The sequence below is a fragment of the Poecilia reticulata genome, linkage group LG16 (genome assembly GCF_000633615.1).
Source record: "Poecilia reticulata strain Guanapo linkage group LG16, Guppy_female_1.0+MT, whole genome shotgun sequence".
Classification (NCBI taxonomy): domain Eukaryota; kingdom Metazoa; phylum Chordata; class Actinopteri; order Cyprinodontiformes; family Poeciliidae; genus Poecilia; species Poecilia reticulata.
The window spans coordinates 15522044-15530393 of record NC_024346.1 but is presented as its reverse complement, the minus strand read 5'-3'; the positions used below and the strand labels follow the sequence as shown (position 1 = coordinate 15530393).

The following is an 8350-nucleotide window of genomic DNA, read 5'->3' as shown; positions in this document are numbered from 1 at the left end:
TTTGATTTACTTGGAGTTATATTGTGTTGTTTAAGGGTTCCCTTTATTTTTTTGAGCAGTGTATATATATACATATAAACATTAATATTCTATAAAATATTTCAAGAATAGGGCGCTTAATCAAGGTTTTCTAAACACAGAGGAATTGCACTGTGTTACATTACAATATATTAAAGTTTTTTTTGTTTTTTTTTTCTGTTCAGGGTGCATCACAAAAACTACAAAAAATAAAAAGGTAACAAAAAGTTTAGCCAGAAATGTTTTCCCAAGTCAAACAAAAGCCTATTAAGTTAGTTTTAAATTATGACCTAGTTAACTTAATTCTGAATGCTTTCTTTAGTATATGTTCATTGCTGTATGATTGCTTTGTGAATTCAAGCTCTTTTTGAGCCCCCAGGCCAGCAGGGTGTCCTAAGCAGTTAAAAGCTGATCCCATACTACATTGAGCCAGTCAAATTATTCAGATAATAAACTTAAGATTTTCTTTGGTGTATCTTTAAGGGGTGGTTCAGGATCCCCAAAAAGAGGTTCTGTGTGAAGATTATAAGCAGTTAACATCTGACCTGCAGTAAACAACTCTCTAGCATTGTGTCAGCAACAATGATGAGGGTTTATATCCATATAAAACCTCAGTTCTTTGGCTGGAGCTGTTTATCCTCTCCAACAGAGGTTGGTTGAAATGACAGATTTTGCTGCTATTTCTAATATTAAGACACCCAGTGCAAACATGGCAGTGGTTTGGATGTAATAAAAACAGTATCTGTAAAAAAACCCAAATATATTTTTAGGATTGTTTGCCACTCAGAAAAGAGGTTAGCATCAACCTCTGGGATCCACTAGATTTATACTGGAGCTGCTCAACCCATCAAATTGATGTAATTGCAATATTAATGTCATAATATTGTAGGCATCATGTCGCCTGATTAGATGCAATCATTCAAGCAACAATAGTGAACAAGCTGTTGTTACCCTTGATGGCCAATATTGTCATAAATTTGGATGGACAAAATATTTAAGATCACTCAAATAGGTGGCTAAATAAGAATGGTGGAAAACAAAGGCAAGGTTTAGAAAAGATGGTGATAAATTGCAACAGATATCATCATCATCATCAGAGTATTAAACCAGACAAAGTAAGTTGTGTTCTGCAGAAAGTAGGTAGTAGGGAGAAAATTATCTTCTGTACTGATAATAGCTTTCTGTAACCTTTTAACAGAACCTCACCACGAAAATTTAGAACTATACTTTTAAAATCTTACATGAAAGTTATGAAACCCTTGGAACAAGCTGCACAACATGTGACAACAGTTTTTTTTATGACAAATGGCTCCAGTCTGTGTTATAGCATGACATATGAGGATTATAATTAACTCTGTGGGAACGTGTAAGCATTAGTTTCATAATGTTGTTGTTTTAAGTGATTTTAACCACTTATATCACTGCATAAGCTAAAAAATATTTCCTCTGCAATATTAGTGATTACCGTTGTAAACACTAATGCTTTTTTATCTAGATTACAAAGATGAAGCAAACTAAGTAAAATCCTACAGACATTGTTTTGTGCCGGTCTGTTTTGTTGATGGCATATTTGTTTTTTTGTGTTGTAACGCTATTCTCAGTTGCTTTAAAGTTAAGCTACATGCCTCTATGACGCAGTTTGTGTTGCAATTAATTGCATGTTGTGCTTACTTGGTATTTATGTGATGCAGCCTGTAAATATGGGCTAAACTGTATCGTTTGTAGCTACGCTCTTTATCTTTTTGCAGCTCAATAGATTGTTGCATGTTTTTTGTGCATTTAAGTCCTATAAATCTTTACAAGTAAGCATGTGTCGGTCCAATTTTCCTGCAAATTGTTGCTCAGACATGCAGATGCACAGATTATGTTTTGTCCAGATAGCAAAGCATTATTATCATCTTATCAGTGAGTTTTATCTCACAGTCTCCACTTGGCTGTGTCACCAGACAGGTAACTACAGAAAGCAAGTTGGCAGATGGAGGGGATAAAGTCCAGAGTGTTGAATGTCTGCGAGACTGTGGCCTCAGCAGGAGAGGGGATACCCTCGGGCAGGGATGAACACATGCTGAGGTGATCTGGTGAGGAGCTTTGTGTGTCTGAGTGTTATGAGTAAAGAGTCTAGCTGTCCCGAGGTTTGGTTTTGGGCAAGCACACACACGTCTTAGCTCTCTGATCACCAGCACACATGCTCAGGATAGATGTTGAAGGCAGTGGGGAGGGGGTGCTTTTCCACTCTGTAATGGCTCCCAAATACGAGTGGCAAGAGATAAAAAGACCATGAAACTCTACTAGTCAGTAGTTGGGCTGTAAGATTACCTTCAAGAGGCAATTCAACTCAATACACAACGCAGGGTTCAGGATGGTGAACAGGATTTTTTCAACAATATTTGGGTGAAACTAACTTTTTTTTTTATTGTTTCCACAAATGGAGCAAAAGGTTTCACAAATCAAAAAGTGTGGTTAGAAGATTCAACGTTTTATAAAAATTCTAATCAAAATCAGAATTTTCCACTTGAGTTTAGGCCAAGAACGATTTGTCTGTATTCGACAACTTGCAGCAAAAGTGTGGTGCTAATCCTACACAATTTACACAACAACTAACTCAGATATCGAAGCAATGACCAAATAATGATATTGAATTTCATGTAACATGATGCAAACTCAGTATGTTGATGTACTTGGAATGGATGCCTTGATTGAGATTAAAAAAAATTATTTGGGGAGACAAGAAATTGGTAAAATACACTATAAATAAATGAATCAAATACAGTGATTTATCCAGAGAAGTGAGATTTTACATTTTCCTTCTTATTTTGTAAGTCACAATGTTTCAGGGCTGGTGTTATCGTGTTGTAGTGTTCATAACTCTCCAGTAGCAACAAAAAAGTCTCTAGATTATTATTTTTTAATTGCCGCTAGATGGGAATACATGCTGAATATAGGGTCAGTCACCAACTTTGAAACGCTGCAATTGAAGGTGCTGCAGTCTGGATCAGTTCAAGCAAAAAGGGACAACTAAAAAACACTCATTTTCTCACATTAAAATAAGAAATCTCAAACAGATCTGGGTTTCTAAAAAGCACTTATCCTTGATCTACACCTCCTTCATAAGACAAAGCCATGTTGACAGCAACTTATTAGCTCTTTCTAAAAGAGACTCAACAATAAATAGCTTGGCAGCCAAATGTTATATCATTTTCTGACTTATTAGAGTGTATACAGTACTATCAATCTCTTGCTCGCTGGTAGTTGTGCAAAGTAAAATATTCAACATCTTGCCCTCTGGAGACATTGCACGTCCAACCTATGGATTGATTTCCAAAGTGGAACGTCAGAAATGAAAATACTGTCTCAGCAGCTCCAAAACTAGCCTGTGATTCACTGACCTCGGAGTACCAGCAACAGGATCCCAGTTCTCACTTTGAACTCAACACTCAGAGAGACGGCTGAGTGTCCCCTCATTACCAGCAGACTTCCGCTGCTCATACATGGGCTTTCCTCACTATCCATTTATCTAGTGCAGCACACGTACCAGACAAATTCACAGTCTACAAATATACCTCCATTTTATTGCCGCAGCAACCAACAGTGAGCTAGTTGGGGCTTCCTCTGCCAGCTCTACATATTTCTCTACACATTAATTCTGTGGATGTACACAACCAGGAAACGTCTTCATCTTTGACAGTGTTGAGAGAGTAGAGACCGCAGATGACACTCGGTCCTCCCACAGCCCATGCAGGCACGCTAAGGCTGGGAAAATCGGGGGTTTGAGCAAAAAAAGGTAAAAAAAGGAGAATTTGATGAAAAGAAAACGTTTGAGGAGATGGAAAACTTGACAGGTCTGAAAGTGGATTAAAAGGAAGTCGGGGGAAGCACAGCCGAACAAACCATTCAGCGAGAGGAAATCAGGCTTGTTTGTTTCCGAGCTTGTCTCCAGGCATCACGGTGTCTTCCACGAGTTATTTAGAGTAATGTTGAAACACCGCAGTTGCATAACCTGTATAATTAAAAAGAACTCGCGGTGCTACTGGTTCCTGATGATACTTAGTTTTGTTTCAACCAAGGTGTATGATAATTGTTTTAGTAGATGGAAGCAAACCACAGAGTTTTGACTGTTCGTGAGACACGTGTAACTTCGGTCTCAGGAAATAATTTGAAATCATTTAGGTGTTGTGGACCAGTTGCTAGGTTTGGCAGGGTTACAAAAGGAATTAAGGTGAGTGTGAAATGAATTAGCTGGGGGCAGGAAATGAGCAATAAATAGTTATCATTGGTTAGAAAAAGACAAAATAAAATAGTTCAACAACCACATTCAGCAAGCACAATAAGAATAAGAATAATAAAAACAATTACATATCAAAAATTAAGCCTAGTCCTATTGAGCTCAATGTTTCATTTAGTCTTTTAGTTGTCCGTCAAATCAAATTGTGTTTTTGGGTTCAGCTCCTCTGGTTCGTTACCACTATGATGTTCACGTTGAAGAGATCATCATTAATCCTTCTCTGGGTCACGCTCTCATTAAATTAACATAATAAATATTTTAAATTAGCTTCTGGAAAGTGCAGTTACTTTTTTTTTATACTTTTTCAGTTAAAAAGAACACAAGTGTATTAAAGTGAATACAACGAGAGGAAAGAGGTCATTTTCTTTTCTGGGTTACACACGTGCTAGATAAAAAAAGACAAGAAAATTGCGTACAATTTTTTTTTTTTAAAGTCACATGAATGTATGGAACCCTATAGCATACATAAAGACAGATTCCCCCCTCAGCCTGTTAGCCTATTAAATTTTCAGTCCTGCCTCTCTGTTATACTCCTTCTTTCCTGGCATCTTGTTGGCCTCAGGCAGGGATCAGAGCTGGCCAGGGACCTCTGTCAAAAGACTTAGAGGGTTTTCTTCAAACACACACACAGACTGTGAAATATGACGTAGATGGGCTTATTAGAAGAGGGGGGAAAAAATCAATCAAAACAAGGTGGAGTGAAACTTTTGAAAAGAAGTTACTGAGAGATCAGTAAAAGAAAAGAGTTGGAAAAAAGAAGGCGTTAAGCCACACCAAGCCATAATAATTACTAAACAGGGATGGGAGAGAAAGGGCTTGTAAGCTGTTCAAACAAGTTTGTGAAACTATCTGTGTAAACATTACGGCTTTTACAGGAGTATTCTGATTTCTAATGTTGCCGCCTGTTTTGTTTTTTTATGGCAGCATATTTCTATCTTCTACTTCAGTACTTAATCCTGACATATTAATTTGATTTGAAGAGTGATGCAGACAGAGAAAGAAATATCCATCAAAGTAGCAGTTTGACATAAAATATAAAACTGCTACAACTTTATGTATGAGCCATTGAATCCTTGAATATAATCTAATTGTAAATTATTTACTGCTTTTCTTTTGATTGATGTGTTGAGCAAAAATCTGGACGAGACACCTATATGAGAATTTTGTCCCCAAACAAAACCAAAAAAACAAAATGATCTGCTGATGGATATCTATATTTATGGAAGTAAAACGAAACAACACAATGTTCAAACAGGACATGCAGAGCATCAGTTTTACAAATGATTGTATATATTTTTTCCCCCCTCATATTTTGAAATGTAATTCTTTTTGCTGATACTTCATGATCATTGTTTCTACATTTCACAATCTAAAATTACTCTGCCAACTACTCCAGAGATGTGAGACGTTTGACATTTGTAGGAAAGGTCACATATGTAGAAGATCTGATTCTATGTTCTAAGGGGTTTGAAGGGTGACAAATCACTGTAATAGGCTTCCTATTGACTCTAACTGATAACAGATTGCACTTCAAAAAGCTGCCTTTTGTCCATCCAAACTCTGTCATTACTTTTGGTTTAAGCTTGTCAACACTTGGTATTGTTTCACCTCCAACTGGACGGCTTGTCACCCAGCTGCCCTCTGTCCTCTTTACCCCCCAACCTTGTCCCTCTGGTGCATTTCGGCACACTTTTCCTGTGTCTTTTGGCTCCTCTGTTCAAGCCCATTCATCTGCATACAGGTGGTCCTTCACTGCCACCCCACACCCCCCTTGCTGGCACACTTCTTGCTTCACTGAGTTCAGCTGCTGGCGGTGGGGAAAATATTCATTCTTGCTGCGATAAACTCGTTATAACGTTGCGGTTCTGCTTTGAGCATCTTCTGGAGAGTTGCCAAGGAAGCTGTTCCGTTTTCAGCCATGCGGCACATAAAGCAATCAAAACAAACTCCATCGGCACACAAACCATAGATGCTGCTGCATGTGTGTGTCAGCGGGAGGTAAATGAGCAACCTCCCTCTTTCCAGGATTAATACTGTCTCACTATTCAGACCACAGGAATCATTAACTCTCCCAGTCAACAGGCACACTCCACTTGTTAGTTCTCTATGTCCTCCTTTAAAGACACACACACACACGCACACATGCCCACACACCCACAAAGGCACAGACAGACCCTGGTGAAATATTTTACCGCAGAACCTATTCAGCTGCCATCGTTCTTTTATACTGTATCTCCTTGTCTGTACCCCGGTTTGTTCTCTCGGCTCATCTGCTGTCTCTGCTGTCTTTCCTTCCTTCCCTTTCTTCTGTTCATCTGTTCAGCTATTTCCATAAAGCTCTCATCTGCCCCTGGTGAGAACATACCAAGTACAGCTCGTCGTGACTCTGCTTTCTGTTGTTTTATTTTTGCGTCTCCCTGCTTCGCAAGTGCTGACTGTTTCCTTCCTCACGTTTTGGAGTCCTGTTGCTTGCACCGTCTCCTCTTTCTCATGCCCCGTTCGTTTTGGCCCTAGAAGTCTCTCCAACAGTGCATTTTGTTAGGAGAGAATCCATTATCCTCCCCCGTCCTCTCACCTTCTATCCTCTTTATCCAACTCCTTCCAGCCTTTTCTTTTCCCTGTCATTTCCTCACATGCTCTGGGCCCCAGCCCTATATTCATTAACATAGCGTTAATGATCCCAGATGGACTGACATGTACTCAACGGGGGCGGAGTGTGAGAGCCTTCTTCCAAGGGTTCCAAAGGATGAGCGTGGGAGTATGCATGTGCTTGAGTGTGGGCATGCATGGCTGGTGGGTACATGTGTGCATAACCCTGTCTACATGTGAGGATGACTGCGTATGTGCATGTTGTCTGGTTTGCATGGCTTCATGCAAGCTTCTGAAGAGCGATTGCCTGTTTTCCTCCTGGCAAAATATTTCTATGTTACGATGATTGTGCCTGGTTGTTGGGTTCATGACACATTTTGACAGCATTTGAATTTAAACTGTAATGCACCTGTTTTTTCACGGAAGTCTTAAAAAAGCAAAGACATTTTAAGAGCATTCTGCTTTTTTTTTTGCACAGTTGGCCTTTATTGAACAGTAGAGAGGAAATAGAGAGGAGATAGAGGGGAAAACATACCACCACACCTGGTATGCAACACAGGACAACCACGAGAACTACAGCCTCGACGCAATGATCTATGAAATGAGCCACCCAGCGCCGCCAAACCTTTAAGACTATTCTTAATATTCTGCTGCTATAAAAATAAGATTGGTAGGTTTCCATGCTAAATCCAATTACATACACTGTTGCAATAAAGTGTTTCCTCTCTTACAGAATTATTCAGGCTTTCGATTGTTTCATCTCATCCCACAAAGTTTAATATCAAACCGAGACAACCTGAGTGAACTCAAAGTTCTTAATTCATAAAGTTAAAAGAAGTAATTAAATCATGAGGATACTGTATAGAAAGAGCACTACTCTTTACTATATAATTAATTAACAACAATTTTCTACTTCAGGTTCTCTAGATACACGCAGGACTGATTACAGCCAGATCTGACAAGAAGTAAGACTGTTAGATCTTAAAAAGCAACAAGTTATGTCCCAGACCTAAGAAATTTAGGAAGAAATTAGAACCATATTCACTGACACCCATCAGTCTGGAAAGTGTGTCAAAGGAATAAGAAAGAGTCAAAAATTGACATTCATAAGAGAGATCCAAGTCCAACATCTCAGATATCAAGATACAGTATGCCTCATATAATCATCTTTTGCAAAAAATATTTTGGATTTCTCATTGCATTTATTAACTTACATGTCTTTGTTTACATGATGTTATTGTGACATAAAAGAGTAGAAAACTGTAAGGGGACAGCCACACTTTCACAGCACTGTAGAAACAAACAAGTTAACGAGGAAACAGCTCATAATGTTTACCTACTCCTGCATCAGTTAAGGCCCGGTCAATATTTAAAGGCAAGGAGTCAGATAGTGAATTTCTGGACATTTTAGTTAAAAACCCTCAATCGGATCGTGCCTGTTTGTGCTAAGCGAGAAGTGAA

The 8350-nt window shown here is 38.7% G+C and overlaps 1 long non-coding RNA gene across 1 annotated transcript in view; it reads left to right on the top strand.

Annotated features, from left to right (window-relative positions):
* The window catches only part of LOC103478168 (uncharacterized), a 14227-nt gene extending 6702 nt beyond the window's left edge, over positions 1–7525 (top strand). The window contains exons 2-4 of the long non-coding RNA XR_535749.2: positions 1965–2096; positions 6624–6653; positions 7368–7525. This is a non-coding gene — a long non-coding RNA (uncharacterized LOC103478168). The remainder of the gene's footprint in view (positions 1–1964; positions 2097–6623; positions 6654–7367) is intronic.
* The last annotated feature ends 825 nt before the right edge of the window (positions 7526–8350 follow it).